General features: G+C 39.5%; 1 protein-coding gene across 21 annotated transcripts in view; it reads left to right on the top strand.

The window, feature by feature from the left end:
* The first annotated feature begins 803 nt into the window (after window positions 1–803).
* The window catches only part of PHF21A (PHD finger protein 21A), a 211263-nt gene continuing 188028 nt past the window's right edge, over window positions 804–24038 (top strand). For 8 of the 21 annotated variants that reach the window (XR_001882591.1, XM_017858143.1, XM_017858124.1 and 5 more), the window contains exon 1: window positions 1181–1297. The gene's annotated coding sequence lies outside the window, so the exon portion shown is untranslated. Of the gene's footprint in view, window positions 1298–2302; window positions 2489–3421; window positions 3481–4075; window positions 4300–24038 lie in introns of those variants that run through there. The other 13 variants (XM_017858135.1, XM_017858140.1, XM_017858138.1 and 10 more) reach the window with 6 other exon arrangements.

The raw sequence follows: 24038 nt of genomic DNA on the forward strand, positions 1-24038 counted from the left end.
CCCCTTCAAACTGCTGTTGCACTGGAGGGAGTTGGGGCCGCTCCGGAGCCTCTTTGCAGCTCCCGCCGGCGGGAGGGGGGAGTTGGGCTTCTGGGCCGCGGAGTTGGGGCCCGCCGCGGGCTCCGGCCTCGCCTCGGCTGCGTCTGCACGGCGGAGCCGAGCTGCGGGCGCTGACGGCCCGGATTGCGGCGCCCCGGAATTTGCCGCCTTCGCCGCCGCTCGGTGCTCGGCCCCATCACGGCCGCCGCCGCCGCTGCACTGGGTTGGCTTGCCCGCTGCCCCGTACTTCACTCTAGTTTAGTTCTCACTCACTTTAATCCGGGGTTTTTTCCCTAGGCAATTGGGGTGGCCGCAGCACACCCCGTTCCTTAGGCCAAAGTGAAATAAATTTCGCCGCACCGACACGTCAAGTAGGTCCGCCCGGCCCGAGCGGGGGCCGCCGCGGGCCCCGTCGGCCCCCTGCCTCGCCCCCACCGCCCTGGTGGGGGCGGACCGAGGCGTCCCAGCGAAGCCGGCGGGCGGAGGCGCGGGGCCCGGCCGGGCGCCCGTACCACTCCGCCCGGCGCCTCCCTCCCCGCGGCGGCGCCGCTCTCCCGGCCCGGGCCTCCTTCTCCCTCGCCCTCGTCCCCGCTTTCCCAGCCCAGTCCCTCCTCGCCCGGCCCTCTCGGGAGCGGCCGGGGGCGCGCACGGCGGCGCGGGGCCGCGGGCCCGCGGGCGGGCTCCCGCCGCGGGCGAGTGTGTCTGGGCCTGGGCGGAGGGATCCCCGGGCTGAGGGGCCGGAGGTGCTGCTGCGGGCCGGTGGTGAATGGCTGGTGGTGCTCGCTGCTGCTGTGAGAGGAGAAGGAGGAGGATGAGAGTTGGGCTTGTTTGTCTCCCACAGTTCTCTCCTGCTGCTCTGATTCCCCCTCCGATTCCGGGCCCGGGGGCCTGTGTGTGTCCCTCTGGAGAGGAGGAGATCCAGTTCCTCGCCCCCAACCCCTCCCTCCCCACCCCCCCTTGCCTGGGAAGGAGGAGGAAAGAAACAGCCCAGAGAGACGAGAGAGAGTGAGTGAGAGAGAGAGGAGAGGAGAGGAGGAGGAGGGAGGAGGGAGAGAACAACCTACCATCTTAACAACTCAATATCTAAAAAGTGCGAGAGGGGGCCCAGAGCAGCAGCAGAAGCCGCAGCAGGCAGCTCCGCTTCTTCCCCTCCCTCCCCATGAAGAAGAGTTCCCTCCTCCTCCTCCTCCTGCTTCCTCCTGCTCAGAGTTCCTGCCTCCAGCTGCCAGGGGGGACAGGGCCAGCCAGCAGCAGGAGGGTGCAGATCCCAGCTTTTCCATTCTCTCTTCTCCCCACTCTCCTCTCTCTCTTTTTTTCTGAGTAGCTCTATTTCCCTCCCTCCCCTTCCCCCTCTGCCTCTTCCTCTCTCCCTCTGTCTTTCGCTCGTGTTTGTCTCTGGAGAGGATCAGGGGCTGCCTGCTTGGAGTTTGTTGTGGGTGGAGGTAGGGGGAGGGGAAGGGGTTGTGGGAGGAGGAAGGAAAGGGGGGTGTTTCGTCAGGACCCCCCAGTCAACTTGAGATTTGGAGCAATAATTCCCTTCGGGGCGCCCCCCTGCGTGCCCTTCCCATACCTCCCCCCCCCGAAAAAAAGACAATGGGAAAACCCTTTGCTCCCCCCCTCTCCCCTCTGGCCCTCCACCCCTCCCCAGGATAAATTGGAAGTAAGTTTATGAGCAGCCTCGGGAGCCTGGGCGCAGAGTTCAGGGCCGGAGCGGGTGACAGAGGCGGGCGTGCCGTGGGCGGCGGGGAGGGGCGTTACATTGTCCCGGCGGGGGCCGCCGGGGTGCGGGCGGGGGCGGGGGGCACGGAGCTTCGCCCGCCCCCCTCGGCTGTCCTCGGCCAGGGGAGGGTAGCTGGGGCTCCTCCATCCCCCCCACCCCACCCGGGATGCTGTCGGGGGGAAGTTTTTATTATGATTATTTTTTAATTAAAAAAAATTTTTTGGAACATCTTGGTTTGGTGACTGAGGATCGGTTTAAAAAAAAAAAAAGCGGCGGCTGTGAACGTGGCCGGGCCGAATGGTGGTGTGTTTGTGTATGTGTGTTGTGTGATTGAGTGTGTTGGTGCATTTGTCTTGGGTGGGCCGGGCAGCGTTGGGGGAAATTCCGCTTATTCTTCTTCTTCTGCAACTTTTTTATTCCGGAGAGTCTTCCTGCACCCTCACCCCGGGGCCGGCCCTCTCGCTCGCCCCCGCCGCGCGCTGCGGCGCCCCGGACCCCGGATGGCCGGGGCGGACAGGCCGCTCCGGAGAGGGCCGCGCGCCCCTCCCCCGCCCGCGCCCCCGCCGGGGGGAGGGGCGCGCGGAGTGGGACTCTTTCCGTTTGGTCCAGCCCCGTCGTGCACGCAGTTCCCAACACTTCTCGTCATCCTCTCTTTGGTCTCTTTATTCTGCTGAGCGGTGCTGTTAGGATTTCTTTTTTTTTTTTTTTCCCCTGACCACGTTCGCGATGGTGGGTAGCAGCAAGGTGGCCCTGGTAGGGGAGGGGTTGGTATCGAGATTGGGCACCGGGGGAGAACGCCTTCTTTCAACTTTGTCTGTGGCTTGCACCCCCGGAGAAGGCCACAGGCCGGTTGTGGGGTGCAGATGTGCCGAGAGTGATTTCTAAGTAGTTGAGTTGTTGTGATGAGGGTACGACTGCTAATGGTCGGCAGGTTTTGTTTTAATTGGTGAATCTGGTGTCATCATATTCCGGTCATATGTTGAAATATTCTTTGTTTAGGTCTGGAAGTAGAGGATCTCACTCTGCACGTCCACATTGTGTTGTTTTTAAAATGATGTCTCTGGGAGTATGGATTTCTAGAATTTGAAATCTGAGTGAAGGTCCGGGCATGTGTGGGCCTCATCACCTGGCCTTGACAGTGAACTTTGTGGCTGTGTTTCGGATTTCAAAGATTTGCCCCATAGCTGAGGAACGAGTTGTGTATTTTTGCTAATAGTCGGTGTCAGGAATGTAGATGCTTGAGCTGGGGAAGTTAGAGAGGGAAGAACGTTTATATATAAATAATGGATAGTTGAATATTAGAATCAGATTAATTGGGGCTGATGAAAGTTTTTTTTTTTTTTTTTAAAGCAGTTGTGCACCATGGGAAAGAAGTCTTTTCACAGGTTCACTTGATAGGGATTCTTTAAGGCGAGGGGTTGGAATTATCTCCTTTTTGAGAGGATTCTCACCAACATCTGTAGCTTTATTGACGGCCTGGTAAGGGTACTGAAACTGGGGCTAAACCATGTAAGCATACTTTTCAGTGTTTATGATATTTGTTTACATCTGGTGTTCACTCTAATTTAAGCAATAGAAATAAATAGGTCAGCTTTGCTTTTGGTCTTTGAAGACTGGCCCCCTCCTTCCTTTTTTAAGTTTCACAATTTACTTGGTTTACAGCATTGTTGGAAACTGTTACTACATTTTTACTGGAAATACTATTATTCATTTTAATTTTGGTAAGTTCCTTCTTATTCTCTTATTCTGTCTTCACTTGTTTATGGAGTCTGTGTTGTGGGCTTAAAACTAGTTTATTTTAGGGGGTCATTAAAATGTCTGAAAATACGTTTTCAAATCCCAGTACCTATCTTTTCATAGAAAAGAGGAAATTTTGTGTGCAGTTATGCTAATGCTTGTAAAAAAATTTCTGTACTTAAAATGTTTGTAGATGTACAACTATCCTTAAGTGAAGAGCATAGTAATAGTGCACAAAGTTCTCAAAACACAAACATCTGGCTAACATGTTGCAAATATTCCAGGGGCTTTTTTTGTTTTTTTTGTTAACATCAGACTTTTGCTTTTGGTAACATAATGGTATTTGCAGTTTGACTGGCATTGCTTGGCTGCCCATAATAAAGTTTTCTGCTTGGGTGCTATTGAAGACTTTTTAACTTAGTTTTTAGACAATTTTGCAGGCTGTATTTAAGCATGTTTTATTTTGGACTCAGGCAAGTCTTTGTGGAACTGGAGTAGTAATAGATGAAAAAGACACCTACCTGGGCTAAATTGTATTTTTAGAAGGTATAAGTAATGGATGGGGCCTATTTCTTTTAGCTTTGAAGGGTCCATCCTTTTTCCTATTTAGTCGTCTGGAAGGAGCTGCTTCTGAAATACTCTTCTTCTGCTTACATGAAGATCTCTAAATGCTATCCAGCAGGAGGTGCTACAGCAAGATAAAGGAAATTTGTGAATTTTGAGGGTCTTGCTACTTATTACAGCTCTACTTAGCTTCAGCTAAGCAACAGGATTAACACCTTAAAGTTCCAGAAAGATTTTGAGTAAGTCCATTTAAAAAATTCCATTCATAAATTATGTTTGCTACTTGAAACTGAAGTCTGACTATACAAAGTAGATGTGTGATTGTGGATAGCTTAAGGATTCTGCGCCTAGGTACAGAGCACTGTTTAGAATTATTTTATTTGGAAGGGGAATTAGTCTTGTGTTGATGAGTGGGGTGTTGAGCACATATTTTAAAAAAGTATTTGTAATTGTTATAAACAAAAGTAGTTGGTATGATTTAGGGCTTTAAGTCTTGTTATCATCCCTATAATAATACAAATAGGATATAGAGTAGTTGAGATTTTGGAAAGGGGGATAGTGTGTGGAAAAAAATTTAGACTTCTTGTAGTTTTTTCCCCTCGGATTTACGGACTGTGATTCTAATATAGATCAATTTTTAGGCACTCAGCTTTATAAATACATATGGTTGATATACTTAAGTTAGCGTGCAAAGACTGAGATTCTTGAACTGTAAGTCAAGTTCTATCAGTGGTAGGTCATTGCTGATATAACAATAACTGCATAAAGATGAATATAGCTACTGTAACAGTTTCATAGCATTTATAGCACATGGTCCTTTGAAACTCTGTCAGTGTTAGGTGAATTGATTATCACTGGAAATATCATGCCACTGTGGTTGCTTGTAAAGTTTTGTGTCAAAATTTTTAAAATTTGGGGATGCTAGAAAGTTGATAAATCTGCTTTGAATTTTGTCTATTTTGTAGGCCAAATACTGTTTTCTCAGTAAGACCAAATGAGATAATACATATAAAAGTTCTTCGTAATTGGTAAGAAAGCATGCAGATATTAAGTTGTTGAGATAGGTAACTAATTAATAAATGGACAGAAGCTTCTGTCTTAAAATGCTAACTTTTTCCATATCAATTGAGAAAGTAATACATTTAAAGTACACTGGACACTATGAGTTTTTTTGTTTTTTTATTTTTTGAGGCGGAGTCTCGCTCTGTTGCTCAGGCTGGAGTGCAATGGCATGATCTCGGCTCACTGCAACCTCTGCCTCCCAGGTTCAAGTGATTGTTCTGCCTCTCAGCCTCCTCAGTAGCTGTGATTACAGGTGTCCGCCACTACGCCCGGCTAAGTTTTGTATTTTGAGTAGAGACGGGGTTTCACCATGTTGGTCAGGCTGGTCTTGAACTCCTGACCTCAGGTGATCCACCTGCCTCAGCCTCCCAAAGTGCTGGGATTATAGGCATGAGCCACCGCGCCCAGCCTCAATTTGTGTTTTTAAATACTGCTGTAGTTACCAAAAATGTCTTTGTTATAGTTTTGAAGCTGCTTTTGAAAAAATGCTGCCTAGTCAGTTTCCCATAATATGTATATATATATATATAAAAGAAGTCATTTTCCCTTTTGAAGATCCTGTGAATTGTATGTCCCCTGTTATAGTTTTTCTTCATTTCTCCATTGATGTGATGTGATAGTAGTTGATTTTAGTGAGTATGTAAGTTCCCTGATTCTTCTATAGACTCTTATTAACACAGAGTAACAGATGTCATGGTTAAAGTTTTGAATGTTTTGACTGACTCTGCTAACTTTCTGAAAAATTCTTACTGCCTAAAGCTTTCAAGCTTGTTTCACAGTGAAAAAGATGTATATCTGTATGTGTTAGTATTAGGTGTATGTGGCTATATCATTTTGTTTTCTATTTTAGAAGGATGCAGGAGGAAATGACTACTCAAATCTAGAGGAGTGCACTGAAATATTTTGTGTAAAATAACCCAAAAGTTTAAAGCCTGGAGTTTCAGCTTTCTTATAAACTCTGCTCACAAATTTGGAATAGAAACATTTTAAAGTAAAGTATAGATAATTAGGGACCCTGTGTTTATGAGCTTATCAAAAGGTATATAGTATCTTAAATTTTAGAAGTGACTGTTCTTTTGAAATTGCCCCCTTTAGAAAGTAAATATAGAAACTTGTTTCTGTGAAGGGTGAGAAAACACTTAACTGTTTAGATAAAATGAAACCTCTCAGGGTGTTATTAACTTTTCATCCTATAGACAGTGAATAGTAAAGCTCTCTGTGAAGACATACTGAAGTTAAGGTTATATTGATGTGCTTTTAAATTTTGTATTCTTAGTATTTTATTGTTGAAGGCTTTTGTATTTAATTACTATTCAAAGAGAGAAGGGAAGGAATTAAAGTTTTAGGTCTCTGACCTTTGATGGAATTCTTTTATATTTATATCTATAACTGATTTCTTGAAACATGTTTGAATTTTCATATTATTTTGTGCTGGGAAATTTTAATGATTTATGTTGACTCCTCAGGAACTTTTGTGCATGGGCTTTTTTTGTAGGCCTAATAATTCTTTAGAAGCATAGTAATACATTTTGATTACATTAATTTTCTCAGGTGTATATTTTTACTGCTTTGTGATTTTTTAAAAAAGATAATATGTTGACACTGCATTAAATTTATTGTAGATAATTATTTCTTAAATAGCATATGTTTTCTACTTTGGATGTTTGTGTGTATATGTAGCCATACTATTTTGTAGGCTTTCGTGTAATTCTTATATGTGTGTTAAATTTTTGAATAGTTATCTTTTGTGAAAATGTTGAAGTAGACTTTTATGAATAACTTTTCTATTACTTGTCCATCAATTCAGTCTTAAAATTACGGTGAACTCTTCCCTTTTAGAAATGATATGTGAGGTTCAGCCATCCTTTGGACTCTTCTAAAGCAACTTTCTTACACTAGACTTGTGTGACAATTTGAATACTCCTCCACTTCTCCCTTCTAGTACCCTGCAAGTCTCTCGCCTCTCCCTGCCTTAAAAAAAATAAAATAAATGAAAAAGACTTTGGTGAAAATTTCTCAGTTGAAGGCAACTATTCTTTTCTATACTTTGGAATCAGTTACAGAAATGTTTTCTGCTTTTTTAAGTAGTCTCAAGAAAGTGAACCAGTATGGAGGAGATAGGAAGGGGATGAGGCCTAACAGGTTGATGATCTAGGTTTTATTTTGACTCTGTTTGTGGGCCTAGGGGGAAAAAAATAACTTAAACACAGAAGCCAAAAAGATGGGTTTTGTTTTATTGTTTTGGCTGCATTGAGAATACAAACTGTCAGTACTTGAGGAGAAGGAGCAGCAGAAAGGAATTGATTTTTTTTTTCTGCTGCAGATCCAAGTATTGTTAACCATGTGCATCTCCAAAGCGACATACTTACAAATCAAACAGTAGTTGATTCTTTCACTCAATTAACAGTCAGAACCCTAAATTGTGTGTTTTTTTTAAATTTTAAATAAGTACCCCAAACTTTGGGGTAATGACAATAATTTCCTGATACGAGTGGGTGATAGTAACCATGGCAACTGCTATCTCTGGCCTTATGGACAATATGTTGTATTGATGAAGCTTCAAATCCTTTATAGTAGCCCGTCACTTTTATGGTGAAATGTAGTAGCATGTGTTGCAGATGATTTTTAGCTGGATTGCGTTAAATTTGTGTGCCAGCTTATCTTTCCTTGTTAGGAATTTCTTGGACTATATTCCAAAACATGTTTGTGAAGGTGCTGTTGCCTGAAAATAACCCACCACCTGTGTTAGGCCTCCTGATGCAGATTGCACTTAGTTCTTTCCCAGCCTCCTTCCACAGTCTTGCAGAAAATAGGAGGGTGTGTAGCAACTGTATATATGTAAATTCCAGCTCAAACCTCTCAGCTTGTGTTTGGATGTATTACTGATAGCTTAAAAAAATCTTTTGTGTTTTCAGAAGAGGTCAGTGGATGAGAGAAGTGGGCTTGTAGTTGAATACTGTTTTTCTAAGTGTTCTTTCTAGAAGCGTGTGTGTGTGTGTGTGTGTGTGTGTGTAGGGAATTAGAGGTGAGGAATGAAGGGCATAAATACTGAGTAAGGACTTGACAAAAGCAGAACTTCAGCATTTTTTGTTTGTTTTTGTGATGGTGTGTGTGCATATTACTATAAAAATGATTTCCTGTTGGGCAATATTAGAATATGGGAAATGTTTGCTTCTGAGAATTTTCTTCAAGAAAAATTATTTATAAAATATATCTTGAATAATTGTTAAAAGGCAACCTGTTAAAGCAATTAAGCTTTTTTTTTTTTTTTTTTTTTGAAATGGAGTCTCGCACTGTCACCAGGCTGGAGTGTAGTGGCACGATCTCAGCACACTGCAACCTCTACCTCCCAGGTTCAAGTGATTTTCCTGCCTCAGCCTCCCGAGTAGCTGGGACTACAGGCGCCAGCCACCATGCCCAGCTAATTTTTGTATTTTTAGTAGAGAGGGTTTCGTTTCACCATGTTGGCCAGGATGGTCTCGCTCTCTTGACCTTGTAATCCGCCAGCCTCAGCCTCCTGAAGTGTTGGGATTACAAGCGTGAACCACCGTGACCAGCCAAAACAACTACACTTTTTTGTGGGGGAGGATTAGAGAGTGTTGAAATGGATCCATTCAAACTTTAAAAAACTGTTTCAAAATTATATTTTTTATTACATCAAGTCTTTTGCTTTTAAGCATTTTTTCTTTGCTTCTCCTACGTAAGATTTTTCTAATGTGAAAATGTTGATCTAAATATTGATACTTTTTCCAGTATGTGCTAGAGAAACTGTGGGCCACAGCAGAGAACATACAAATTTGATCTAAATTTGATTAGACCCTGATAATAAGATACAGTCAAATTGTGCTAGATAGTTCAGACTTTCTTGAAACTTGCTGTGATAACGTGGTTTACTTACTACAAGTCCCAGTATGCATTGCAGTTTTTGCTTAACTTCAGATTGGAGCACTGCATTCTGGGACCTGTAGTTGATTTCAACAGTACGGAAAACCCTTCCCTCTTGTCTACTCCATTTTATACACAGCCTCCCAGGCCTCTTAAGAACTTTCTGCTAAGTAGTTTGATTACTAATATTATGATTATTATACTGCTCAAATTCTAAAGTGAGTCTTCAGAAACAACCTAGTGTTTTAGTTTACCTTAGATTAGTTGATTGTATTTTTTATCAGATACTGTAAGGTTTACACACAAAAGAATATATTGAAAACTTGATTTAGCAGATGTAAATTATTCTTATGCATGTGGTGATACAGGTCTCTTTATAATTATGGCATCATTGATTGCTAGTGTGGGCATGAGAAGCCTCTTATTATCAAGACTGATATATATGCTGTTCCTTTTTTTTTTTTTTTTTTAATGGGGATAGTTATTCCGTAAGGTTGGATGGAAGGTTTTTTGTGCCAGTATTTAATTTCAGAGTTCTGTGATTCTTCTGTAATAACTGTCAACATCTTGAATATCAGTACTCTTTAACTGGAATTCCTGAAAATAAATGTGGTTTTGTGTAAATTTAATACTTGAAGAGGTAGTCTGAGGCAGAGAAAGAGGTGAGACGTCTTTAATAATTTGTTTATATTTTTATTTGAAAAATTTAAATTTTTTTCGAGGATTCTACTTTAATTTTGTTAACTAATATCAGAGGGTTGTTGCAGAGATTAATTGTTAAAATCTATGACAGTGCCTAGCACAGAGCTTGACACATAATAAGGGCTCAGTAAATGTTTAGAATTAGCAGCAGCAGCAGCAGCAGCAGCAGTAGTAGTAGTAGTTACTGTTATTTTAAAAAATAGCACGCTTCACATTTTTTCCTCTCTTTTTACAATATAATTTGATCAGAAGCCCAGGCTATTCTAAGACCTTGAGATTCTTGGCTTATGGTAATGATGTGGCAAATTCCTGAGAATGTTTTTGCGGTGTGTAAAATGTCCTTGCACCTCAGTTTCTCCCTAAGTGATGTAGGCCTCCGAAAGGACTATCACACCAGCAGCTGAATATTTTGACTGGTATTCAGCTCTGCCTGTCTAGTACTCATTGCATCTATACCACAAGCCTTTGGTTGACTTCAGAAAGTTCAAAAGATAATGAAAATTTATTTGTTTATGATGTTTGCACTGGTAGAATATCCAAACTAGTTGATTAAGGAAAATAAGATGCTGCAAAATGCCCCTTGTGTTACAGTGTATGTAACCTTGGAAAAATTCTATTGTGTTTAGAAGCATGTACCAATCTATCACTGTAATTCACAGTATTATAGGATTGATGTATTGGAGACCAGTAAGCAGCCCCAGAAAGAAAGTGTAGTTTCAAAAAATCTTAATTCTTTACGTTAATTTTCTCTTTTAGGACACTGACTTCTTTTAGGCTCTTGAACTTACAGGATAGTTTTACTTGCATGGCTGGTCCCTTTTGGCTGTTTGAGAAGGGAAAGGAATGCCTGAGGATATTGGAAAATGTAAGCTAAGCATAAGCTGCAATGTATATGTCTTAGTTTGAATGTATGCAGAAGCAGGGCAGTGCTTTTCTTACTTGCTTAGCCAGTATCTTATTCCAGCTTTTTCTCTTGCAAGGAGTTCTTAGAATATTGTTGCTGAGGGCTACCATGTTTATTTAAGAAAACTCTGCCTTTAGTTTTGTTTGTTTGTTTATTTATTTATTTGAGATGGAGTCTTGCTCTGTTGCCCAGGCTGGATATGGAGTGCAGTGGCGCGGTATTGGCTCACTGCAACCTCTGCCTCCCAGGTTCAAGCAATTCTCGTGCCTCAACCTCTTGAGCAACTGGAATTACAGGCATGCACCACCATGCCTGGCTAATTGTTGTATTCTTAGTAAAGACAGGGTGTCACTATGTTGGCCAGGCTGGTCTCTAACTCTTGGCCTCAAGTTATCTGCCCACCTCGGCCTCCCAAAGTGCTGGGAATTACAGGAGTGAGCCACCACACCCAGCCTAAGTAATATTTTTTAAAGTATTTGTTTGTATAGCAGACCAATCCACTGTAATAATACTAGCCTCCACCTGACATAGTTGTGATTTAAAATTTATTAATATGGCCAGGCATGGTGGCTCAGCGCCTGTAATCCCAGCTCTTTGGTAGGCCAAGACAGGTGGATTACCTGAGGTCAAGAGTGTGAGACCAGCCTGGCCAACATGGCAAAACCCCATCTCTACTAAAAATAGAAAATTAGCTGGGCGTGGAGGCAGGCGCCTGTAATCCCAGCCACTCGGGAGGCTGAGGCAGGAGAATCGCTTGAACCCGTAAGGTGGAGGTTACAGTGAGCTGAGATTGTGCCATTGCACTCCAGCCTGGGAGACAGAGCAACACTACATCTCAAAAAAAAAGAAAAAAAAAAAGTTAATATATAGATTAGACATTAAATAGATTCTTTAGATGTGTCCAAAATGTATGGAATCTGGTCTGATATGGTTCTACTTTATAAGCTGTTTTATTTATATTATATCAATTTGTCTTTTCAAGACCTAATATTGAAATAAATTCAGCAGTTACAAAGGAGTTAATACAAAGGGTTAAATATAAGGAGAAAAATAGTCCCTGGTGTTAATGGGCCGATACAGAAAATATCAGGTTTGGAGGAATTCTCATTCCATATTTTTATCATTATGGTACCCATGTGATTACTGAAATACTAAAGTTGGAAATCAGGAGAGGAAATAAGGAGAGTAAAACTGGGCAACCATGTGGATTCAGTGTAGAGACCTTTGACACACCTAAATTATTGAGCAGTTTTCTTTTTTAATGAAATGTCCCAGGCCAGTATAAAGGAATGTGATGTTGCGATGATGTCAGAAGACTTGGCCTTAAGTGTACTCCTGTCACTTAGTTGTACACTCTTGGGAAATTCATCCTTGCTGGGCTTTAGTGTAAAATGGGGATAATAGTAAGGGCCTGCTTTACTATGATATTAAAAGGATTAGATAATACTCATGAATGTACTTTATATTACTAAAGTTATATATGTAAATTGAATTTTTAATCAGCAGTAAGGGGCTGAGTTTTAAGATATTTGTCTATATCATGTTAATATTATACAATTTTAAATAATGAGTCAGAACCAAAAAATTAGTGATCCACCCTGCTCACAATAGACCAGTTCTTTTTTTTTTTTTGACACGGAGTCTTGCCCTGTTGCCCAGGCTAGAGTGCAGGGGGGCCATCTCGGCTCACTGCAACCACTGCCTTCTAGGTTCAAGTGATTCTTCTTCCTCAGCCTTCCCGAGTAGCTGGGACTACAGGCGTGTGCCACCGCACACGGCTAATTTTTGTATTTTCAGTAGAGACAGGGTTTTACCATGTTGGCTAGACTGGTCTCTAACTCCTGATCTCAAGTGACCCACCTGCCTCAGCTTCCCAAAGTGCTGGGATTATAGGCCTGAACCACTGCGCCTGGCCCAATAGACAAGTTCTTGACGTGTGTTTACATGTGTGTTTATGGTGTAGTTCTTAACAACATACACATTGATACATATGTGTGTATATCATAAATATAAATGTGCTGGTATGTTGTCATGGGAATGAAAAATTTTAACTATGAACTTTAGTGTTTTAAAAATTTTATTTTATTAACTATACAAATTTTATGTGTTAATATACAAACTTAGAAAAATATATTTATTTGTGTTTGGAGAAGTGACATACACACATTTTGGAGAAATGACAGATTTTAAATGTTTGACAAGTTGTGAACGGTTTTTGTACGTTAGGTTTATCTGTTGTCATCAATAATACAGAGTGTTTATTATGTATAGTGCTAAGCCTTTTTCCACGTAGGATCTCATTTAGTTTTAATCCTCACAGCAATATTCTGAGGATTTACTATTTTTACCCTACCTCCATTTTACAAATGAGGAAGTAGAGGTTTCCCTGAGATCACATAGGTAACAAGTGATACAACCTGGATTCAAGCCCAGGTTTGATTCCTGAGCCCTTGCTCTTAAATGTCCAAAATGCTATGCTAAGCTATGTAATTCCCATGGAAACCTAGAAATGAAGTACTAAAGAAGTTTTCAATTTACTGAAATGGCCACAGCTACGATGTATCATTTTGAGGCTATTTCCTGTTGATTTTGGTTGGGTTAGGTTGAATAGTTTGAAAGTAGTAAACATTGGAATGGGATGGAAATGAAGACATTTGGGACAGTGCCTGCTTTGTTCATCCGTGTATATCCATTGCCAAGCATAGTGTGTAGCATGGGGTGGGGTCTAATAGCTGTTTCTTCAAAGTTTGGAAGTTGGGCACTTTATAAAGCACAGTGTAAGTTAGTTTAATACATTTTTAATAGGTGCAAATGGTTTACATTCACTATTTCAGTCAGTCCTTACATAACTATCAACGTTTTAGAGTGTTAGATAAGTGTCCTTTCAAGAAATACAAAAGCTGTGCATCTAAGTTAGAAAGTCATTCTAGCAATATAGATATGTATAAAGTAGAAAATTAGTCATTCCGTTCCCATCCTACTTTTAAACTTTTTCTGTGCATTTACATATGTATTATATATATATACACACACACACACACACACACACACATTTTTAAAGACGTTTCATTATACCATAATACTCTTTCAAAGTTTACTTTTTTCCAGGTGACTATTTAAAAAACTTGTTTATTTTTGAAAATAGGGCTCATGTGGGAAGTGGGAGTAAGGTTGGAGGAAGAGAGGTGGGTAAGATTTATACATTAAGATTCCAAACCTAATGCCCTAGATTGATTGTACCTCAGGCTTTAGGAAATGGTCATTGTTATTTTTAAAACTTAAAAAAAAAGTCAATTTAAAATGACAACATTGTTTTCTGTCCTGTATAAGTAATTTAAGAGGCATCATTTCTGAATTAAATTATTCTAGTTTATTCTGGTAGCTACTTATAAAGAGAGAAATTGTGTTTTCAGATAACATTTTAAAAAAAACTGGTAGTCTCTCTTCTTGGTTGTTAGGACACATTTATTTCACATTTACAAAGTAAAGTAGGTAAGAATTTGGGCAAACCTGTAAAAAAGAAAAAAGAAAAAATGTTAAATAGGATTTTAAAACCAAGATAATACATGTAACATTTTAATTAATAGAAACTCAGACTAGTACTACTTAATCAGCATAAAGATACCCTGCATAGGAATTAGTCCTGGTCCTCACAACTTCATGTGAGTAGTGTGGGCTGACCTCATCCCCATCACCTATCCCTACTCACTCAACCACTACCAAATGCTATGCTGATAACTCAGGACTTTTTAAAGCAGTTAAAAAAAGAAAAGTTATTTGAGTGCTGTTCATTTTTTCTGGCATTATATTTAGAAATGCATACTAAAGGCCTTATAATCTACATTAAATAAAACTCTCTTGATTCCAGCTTTGAGAGTTTTAACTTGTTGCTAAGATTATTAGTCATAATTCACCTTCGTAATTTTTAAATTAAAAAATGTTATTACACAGGTAATAAAAGTTTTCATTATAGAAGTTTTTTAAAAAGCCTTTCTAATCCCTAGAATACACTCCTTGCATCTAAGGTGCTTTATGCTTTTTTAGATCCACGAAGTGCTGAAGCCTTGCCTTAAAATTCTAAGAATTGGACCTGGTAGAATGTAGCAGTTTATTGAAACTATAGAGTAATCAGCGTTTTTTACAAGCCAAGTTTAGTTTTTCTCATTGGTAGCATTCATAAATGTGCTTTTCCTTTTGAGTGGCTCAGACCATGCTCTACAGAGTATTTTATTCTTGTTCATTATAGTCTAATAGTGTACAGAGGGCTCAATTAATGTTATGGATGGTGAAACTAAGAGACAAGAATTTGACTAAGTTAGTGGTAGAGCCTAGTTTTCCTTTTTTATTCTAGACTCAGTCATCTTGACCAGTAGTCTCTAAACTTTAAAAAATTATGGTTACCAGTTAAATGTATGATAGTCTACACTAGTGTTTTATGTATGTTATCAAACGTACAGGAAAGTTGAATTTTTTAAAAGGATGAGATTTTAAAATATAAATTGTAATAATTTCTTCCCAGTGGCTCCCTTCCTCAGGGTACCCACACCCACTTGGAGACGAGTGCTGAAGATAGGCCATTCTTCTTGCAGAAGAGGCAGCCGTGGGGACAGCTGGAGGACAGTTGGTAAAAGGTGTGGGACTTTTAAGTTGGAGTGATCTTTTGTAGCTTTTTAATTTTAAAGAAACAGCCTTTCTTTCTGTGAAAGGCTGAAAGATTGAAAGTATAGGCCTGGAGAGAGGTGAGCTTTAAAAGACAGAAATATAAACCTTATTTGTTTTCCTCAGAGTTGACCAAAAGGGAAAGGGCTGCCTGCCCTGATAGCTTCTACTCCCATTGAGATGGCAGTGCCTTTTTCTGTTGTTAGGCAGTTTATAGAACGCAGGATAGCTTGGTAAGCGTCTTCTCTGTGCCTGATGTGACGTAACATTGTGGAGTATGCAGCATGCATGTTAAGTACAAGTGGTTGTGTTTGGCTTGTTGCTGCAGCATTTTTGAAGATGTCTTAAAAAGCAATTATCAGTGGATGGAGTTGGATATGTGCAAGTTATTGAAATCATCATTCTTCAAGACCCAACTTTGTAACTTGAATTATTCTATTTAGTATTTGTTTACTTCCCCCAACCCCCAACACCTCAGAGCAGAATTCTTTTCTGAAAGGAACAGATGCCGTTAACTTATCAGGACTTGATACTAAAAGCCTACAAAATCTTTGTGCTGTTTATTTTCTTTATTTAATCTATATGCAAAACATATTGTAATTATTGCTGTGAGAGAGTTTTAAGCTGATGGTTCCCGCACCCACCCTTTTGTGCTCAGGGGAGATAGATTAGGAATGCCAAATTGACAAGTTGGTATAAAGAAATAATGACCATTGAAATAAAACAGGAGTTCAAATAAAAAGCAAATCAGATACAAATGTAGAATGAAAATATCTTTTAGTAAAATGTTAGCATGCTGTACTTGGAACAGATGCCACATTAATTCAAAAGAGAGCCCAGAAAATGTGGCAACTTTACGATGTCAATGGAGGGAGCTGCAATAGTTCCTGTTTTCATTGTGTCAGGTTCTCAGTACCTTTAGGTCCAGTCCTGTTCCTTATATTTATTTTCTGTATGTGACATGTTAATATACAGATATTAAATCCATGCCTAATACTTTTATTTGTGTAATTAAATACATTGTCATGCTATTAGATATTAGTATAAAAAGCCCAATAACTTATACTGCAACAGTCACGTTTTTTGTTTTAAATACGCCTATCAGGATATTTGGAATCTGAAGCAAAAATCCTTTGCATCTTTCAAGGCACTTTTATGATAAGAAGGTAGTCTAAGAATTGAGTCAAAGAGGCCTACTGCTTTTTAAATGTAAAATTTGGACAAGTTACAAAATTATGAGAATTTTGCTTTTTTCTCATTTAAATTTGTAGTTATCATTGGACATTTGTTGTGATTTTTAAGTAGCTTAGACTCATTCATTCCTTTTGTGTGTGTGTGTGTGTTTTTATGGTGTTTGGGAAGAAGAAGGGGTGATGGAAGTGTACTGTACACACTGGGATATTTTCAGAGTGACATTCATTTTATAGAAGATTGCACAGGGACATCTATGAATTGCCCATTTCTTGCAGTTCCTGGTTAGTGTGGGTCTGAGTGTGGAGAAAGGTGGGCTGGGGGCTCTTAACCAGATTTACAGTGTGCTACTTCCTGAGTCGTGCAATGATCTAATCATCAGGGGCATATCCTGTGTGCTTGTAAAGACGTCTGGTGCACATGCTTAGAAAAGCACTACTAGTTTTCTCTCAGTGAAGCTTACAATTTAGTAATTTGGTGAAAAGGTTAAAAGTTTTGTTTTCGTGTAATTCAAGTGAAGGGGAGTTTATAGCGTGTTGATAGAGCACAGAGGTTAAGATGTTGGTGCAGGAGCCACTTTGCATGGGCCCAAATCCTAGCTTTGCCATGTATTAGCTCCGACTGTGTCCAAATTACTTCTTGCTCTGTGCCTCTGCCTCAGTTTCTTCACCTGTAAAATTTGAATAAAATGAAGTGGTTATGAGGAATAAGTGAATTAATGTATAAACTAGTAGAAGTGCCTGACACATAGTAAGTACTAAATACATGGTACTTAAGCTTAGTTTTCTGCCCCTTTCTTCTCTTCTCAAGGATTCAGACAAGTGTTAAGATAAGAGCCTGAGCTTTGGCGTCTGACCCCAGTATTTGAATCTCAGTATAACCACTTAAAGTTTAATGTTTGACCTTGGACTAATTATTTAAGCTCACTGCAATAAAGAGGTATCACATACATACTGCATACTACTGTGCTGGTCACTGGGACTTCAGTTTCTTCATCTGTGATATAGAGATGGTAATACCAACCTCCTAGGGTTCATGTGATGATAAAATGAGGAAATCGATCGTGATAGCTGCTCTTATCATTATTATTGTTATTATTACAGTCCCACTAAAAGTTTATGGGAAAAGAGTAAATACGGAACAATTTAGCTGGAGAGGTTTTTTCCTCCCTTGAAATGCATGGTGAGAAAGAGTATGGATGATGAAAGTGTTATCTAATGAGTTCTTATTTTTGAATACCTCTGGGAAAAAATAGAAAATACATGGGAATATGTCAGTTTTAACAGAGCCTGCTAAATATTTTAGGGGATTTGATGTTTATTAAAGCCCATAGTGATATAAGCTTTTCTTTTTTTTCTCAACTGCTGGTGAGACCAGCACCAAGATATTGATGCAGTTTATGGTAGGTCTCTTAGAATCAAGTCTGTAGTAGACTAGGCATTATAACTCTGAAGTCATAAATACTCAATAGCTGGGCAGTCCACTGGGTCTGACAGATTGTGTGTATTTAACCCTTGAAAACTCATGCTTGAGTGTAACAACTAATGGAAACAATTGTAGAACCTCAGAGATATAAAGGTGGCATACAAATGCTTTCTAATAATGATGGGCACAGTTTATTTGCTTTTTGATTTTGGGCATTTTGCCTTTGTGAATTTTCCTCTCGTTTGGTGCCTGATGTTTTCTTATGGTAGTTGTTATTTTCTTTCTATATTTAATTGTCATAAGCTACCTATATTGAGCCTGGAAACTGAGCCTGAAAACAAGTTGATTATGAGAAAAGGTACAATGATATCCTCAGATTTGAGGGGTTTTGGGGTGAATAATTGAGTTAATATATCCATTAGAATGTATGTATGTATCTCTCTTATAAGTGAAACCAGTAATTGAGGTAAGGGGAAAGATAATTAAGTGTAAAATATAATTAACTTTACTCATTCACTACTGATTAGGATCTGAACGTTTTTGGTCTTTGATCCTTGATATGTTTTTTTCTGTGATTCAACAAAAGTATTTGTAGTAGCTTACCAAAACATTCTGAATATGGTATATGTTACCCTTAGCAAGAATTTAAGTTAAAGTAGCATAATGGCTCCTATTAACTTTTTGTTCTCACTAACCCAGCTGTACCTTTTGGTGAAGGTCTAGTAGGTAAATAGGTGTATTTACTATAGGTGAATTGGTGTATATTTTATTTTGTCCCTGTTCCTAAAACATTGTGTCTGCTTTCTAAGGAGAAATTACAACCAGTTTTTTAAAAAATAAAGTGTTGTACTTTGACTTAGTAAGTATTTTAAAACTAAGCAATTTTATAGTGGGTTGTATAGTTTTCTTTCAGTTAAATAATTGTAATCTTATTTTGCAATAGAGTGGCCATAATTAAAGCATTATAGTTTTAAAATTAGCGTAACAAATATATAGTATTAAGTTTGCTTTACTTTAGCTCTTTGCAGAATCTGTACAATTTGCTTCACTTGGTTGAATGGAATTGTGGAAAGTTTAGAAGTACATTTTATTTTGATAAATATGTGTTAGAAAGAGATTCTGCAAGTGTTTGGGGGTTGAGTTAAAGAATTATACAATTTTGAAAATCAGTTTGTCCTTGCTTAATTTGTAAAAAATGGTGCTGTATGTGACGGGGGTGCAGTCCCATTTCAGCTCTGCAGGACCCTGTCCAGCTGGTGGTGCTCCTGTGTAGAGATGTTGCCGGTGATTGCCCAGACTCCCTCAGTTGCCTTTCCTCTCCCACTTCTCTGCTTACTCTCTCGATGGTCTCTTCTCCGTCCCCTGCCTCTTGTTCATCCTTCCCTTCAAACCACCACTGTTTTATTTCTATTTCTCTTAAAACAAAACACCATTGTAATTATTAGTTTTAAACAGGGAGATACTGAGCTATTATCAAAACCTTAAGCTTTAACAGTTTGTGGGGACACCCCCTACTTTGGGCCCTCAGCTGGAATTTGGAGAACAGATAGCTTAAAATCACTTGCACAGTAACTGAATATTTGTAAAATACTTTATATCTGGACTAAGGGAGAGAATAGAAAAATACCTTTTTACCTCAGAAATTGCTGTATTTTCTGGTTGTGGGTGAGATAGAGGCAAAGTTGAGGAAGAGGTAGGCATGTTACTTAACTAAAATAAGCATTAATTTATTAGATTGCTCTCTAGTCTCATGGACCTAATTAGAGAATAAAATGGAAATTTTGGTGTTGTGAATTGCTAAAATATTTTGATTTATTAATTGAGAAGACTGCTTTCTTGATTTGTAAATACAAAATATGATGATGGTACCTTATTGTATATTGATCTTTTACATTTCATTGGTTGATAGTTGCAAAGTAGCAGACCCTTTCCTTTTTAGATTTCTCCTAGTGGTTTTAAATTATTAACGTAATTATTTGGTAAGAAAAGTAAAACTTGGAAATTAATTATGGTTACATGTTAAGTTAATGTCTATGCTGGATTTAAAATCAGTAGCCTCTGGTCGGGTGTAGTGGCTTATGCCTGTAATCCCAGCACTTTAGGAGGCTGAGGCTGGTGTATCACTTGAGCTCAGGAGTTTGAGACCAGCACGGGGACGGGCGTGGTGGCTCGCGCCTGTAATCCCAGCTTTTTGGGAGGCCGAGGCGGGTGGATCACGAGGTCAGGAGTTTGAGACCATCATGGCCAACATGGTGAAACCCTGTCTCTACTAAAAATAAAAATTAGCTGGGCGTGGTGGCACATGCCTGTAATCCCAGCTACTCAGGAGGCTGAGGCAGGAGAATCGCTTGAACCCAGGAGTCGGAGGTTGTAGTGAGCTGAGATTGTGCCACTACTTCCAGCCTGGCAACAGAACGAGACTCCGTCTTAAAAAAAAAAAAAAAAAAAAAAAAAAAAAAAGAGAGAGACCAGCACGGGCAACATGGCAAAACCCTGTCTCTACAAAAAATATGAAAATTAGCCGAGTGTGGTGGCATGTGCCTGTAGTCCCAGCTATTAGGGAATCTGAGCTAGGTGGATTGATTGAGCCTGGTAGGTCGAGGCTGCGATTGTGCCATGCCATTGAACTCCAGCCTGGGCAACAGAGCAAAACACTGTCTCAGTCAGTCAATCAGTTCAGTAGCTAAGATCTATACCAGACATTTCATCTATTATTTAATTATACATAGAGAAAAACATTTGAGACAAGAGCCTTAACTTTATAGGATTTTAAATAACTTCTTATTATGGAAATTTAAAACTTTTATAAAATAGAGTGAATAATATAACGAACCCCATGAACCTATTCCCTATCTTTAACAATTACCAGCATTTTGCCAATCTTTATCTATAGTGTGTAAAACATAACAGGAAAGTAACTTTGTGTTTTCAAAACATGCACTACAGTTAGGTACATTGGTATACTCAAAGGAAAAATGTGTATGAGAATGTTCTTTCCATACGTTGTTAGTTTAATACTGGTAATCCCTTTTAGGATAATATTTTCATTTGTCTTTTAACTTACTGAAGAGGTCTGAGCCACCGCTAACTTAATGAAGAACCATGCCTGCTGGAAAGATTCTAGCTTCTCATACCCCTTCTGCTTTTAGAAGTTCTGAGATTATTAGTTTTGAGCTTGTGTTCTTAGGAGCTGCATTTTATTTTATGTACACTTGCCTATCTGTGACGGTTGTATGGACCATCATTTCTTAGCATAAGCAGGACAATATGTAAGTCAGCTTAAAGTTGCAGGTCACAAGTCTTGTTCCACACTTCCTTCTTGTGCATATTCTATTTCTTTTTTATTTATTTATTTATTTATTTATTTTTTATTTTTTTTGAGACGGAGTCTCGCTCTGTCGCCCAGGCTGGAGTGCAGTGGCCGGATCTCAGCTCACTACAAGCTCTGCCTCCCGGGTTTATGCCATTCTCCTGCCTCAGCCTCCTGAGTAGCTGGGACTACAGGCGCCCGCCACCTCGCCCGGCTAGTTTTTTGTATTTTTTAGTAGAGACGGGGTTTCATCATGTTAGCCAGGATGGTCTCGATCTCCTGACCTCGTGATCCACCCGTCTCGGCCTCCCAAAGTGCTGGGATTACAGGCTTGAGCCACCGCGCCCGGCCGCATATTCTATTTCTATTTAACGCGAATGTATGTATTGGTTAAGGAATGCTTGTTTTACTTGTAAAATGGTTTGTTGAGGAGGGACTTTTGATTACCTGCTGTCTTTAGACGTGGTAACAGTGGTTAGAAACTTGTTACGTGCTCCCTTGTTTGCTCTTCCTTGCACTGTAAGTTGTACATATGCCTGCAGTTGTGGGGTGTGTTCATTAGGAGTCACTACAAGGTAATGGTAGCCTTATTTCTGAATTTATTTGGTTGCATTAGTTTAAATTAGACCCATAGGTGTAATTATTCCACCCCAATGCATGGGGAAGCATAGTCAGTGAAAGTTGTGCATCTAAACCCCTGTGCATTGAAAATGTATCTTTAATGTTATGATGTTATTTGACATCTGTCATTTAGTGCAAGGAGTATACTTATTTAACAGGACCTTTAATAAGTTCCCTCTACACACCAAAGATATATTTTTTAAAAATTATGCTTAAGAAGACTTTGTAGTATTCCCCAAAAGAGTTCATCTATAGCAGTAAAATCTTTCTAAAATAAAACTTATTCTTTTAACCGATATTCATTTAAGTGGGTTTCTCTGTACTTGGTTTCCATGGAAATAGCGAATAGCTAACGTTATTTATAAGGTGGAAGTAAAATAGGGTGCCTAATGGGACCCCATGCTGCTCTGATGAAGAGACTTAGGAAAAAAATCCATGCTCATGGGATTTTTTTTTTTAAACAAGGTTAATGGAAGCCCTGATTTCAGTCTTCTGTAACAGAACATATTTTTGGTTTTAAAGGCTAGCATTAATATCAAGCAAACAACTTCTTTTTGAGGTCTGTATTGCTTTCACTTTCAAGTTTTAGGACCACTTACTTATCAGCGTGATTGAGGCTTTATGTTTCAGACTCCTGTTTCTTTGTGGTTTTTGTTTCAAAAGTTAAAATTCCCAGTGTATTGTAGCTGTTTCCGCTTCTCATTGACATTTCAAAGTACTGATTAAAAAGATAAATGTTCATTAAGGATAGCAGTGGTGAGAGAGGATCAATATGTTGGACTACGAAGATTTTTTAAAAAATGTAAATTGTATGGAACCATTTTTAGTTTTTAGGCCTAAAGTCAGGGTTCTTTTTTATTTGTGTTGTGGAGCTAAACCTGTATAGTCAGAGAGAAGAGATTCTAATTTTCTTTCAGGCTAGAAACAGGGAAAATCTTAATTTCTCTTTCCTTTTTAAAAAATGGATTGTTGCCAAAACCTTTTAACTGAAATAAATGTTAATTATTTTAGTGCTTGAAATGTGGATTTGGAATAAACCTTGGCTTTTTTCTCACTTCTTCGGTAAGGCCTACTCTGAGTTTTGTAGGCCTGCAGCAAAGCCTTGCGTTTTTTAAGCCCCTTCAAGTGAAAGAGTATCATTCCCTTTGTGTTTGTGTTTGTGTTTAGGGTGTGTGTGTGTGTGTGTGTGTGTGTGTGTGTGTGTGTCTAATTTTTCTATAGCCTGAAAGGCACCTGCTCGTTTTCCAGCCTAGTGAGTACAGCAGTGCTATATTGAGAAGTGAGGCAGGATGGAACACAATAAGGAGCCATAATTTTTATTTAGTTAGTTTTGCTCATCCTCGGTAGCTTGTGATCACTGTCCATTTATCTGGAAGTACTCTGATTATTCTTGGCTATCAGTGCAGCAGGAGTTTTCTTCTGTGTTTAAAGCAAGGACTGTAGTATACTGAGGGCTCCTTCAGGGGAGGACTTGAGTTTTGTTTTGTGTGTATGTGTTTCTCTGGATAAGCTTCTGGCTATAGATGAGTTTACTGTGCTTTAATTTTTTAAAATTTGGTTATTTTAATCTTGTTGAATTTATTTTTGTGTGAGATATTTTTCTCTAGCAATTCACTAGTTTCTTCTATGTATGTTGATGCTGTTTTATAAAATTTTCTGAATGTGTTAATTTTTCTTTTAGTTTAGCTTTTTCTTGTTTATTTTTAAAATCTGGTATCTAGCACTGACCTTTCTTAGTGACTTTTATTTGAATTATCTTTGTGCTTTAGAGACATAGGAATTTGGGTCTGTTATCCCATTTCTGAGTGAACAACTCCCAGTAGTTACAGTTAGTGCAATAGAAAGAGTTCTCACAGATGCAGTGCTGGGCATTGATCCTCCTCCTTGGTGCTTATGGTTTACACCCAGAACTCCCATTAGTGTTAACAGGAGACACTTCCTTAAATCCCTGTACACCAAAGTAAGCTCGAACTCTTTTATGATGCCTTATAGATACCTGAGTTGTTTTTTTGTTGTTAATGACAAGAGTTTTAGTCCTGAGGTTAACCGATTATTAAGATAGAGTTTGAGTTGTCTTGGGATATGGAGTGATTTACTAAGTCTGATCTGTAATTAAGAAGTTTTCGTTACGATGATTAGGCTCAGTAAACAGCTTTGTGAGAGCCGTGGAAGCTTGTGAATACGAATTTTTGTACTTTATAGAGTGAGGAAGCAAGATT

This window comes from Rhinopithecus bieti, unplaced genomic scaffold (genome assembly GCF_001698545.2).
Source record: "Rhinopithecus bieti isolate Rb0 unplaced genomic scaffold, ASM169854v2 scaffold_46101, whole genome shotgun sequence".
In the NCBI taxonomy this organism is placed as follows: Eukaryota; Metazoa; Chordata; class Mammalia; order Primates; family Cercopithecidae; genus Rhinopithecus; species Rhinopithecus bieti.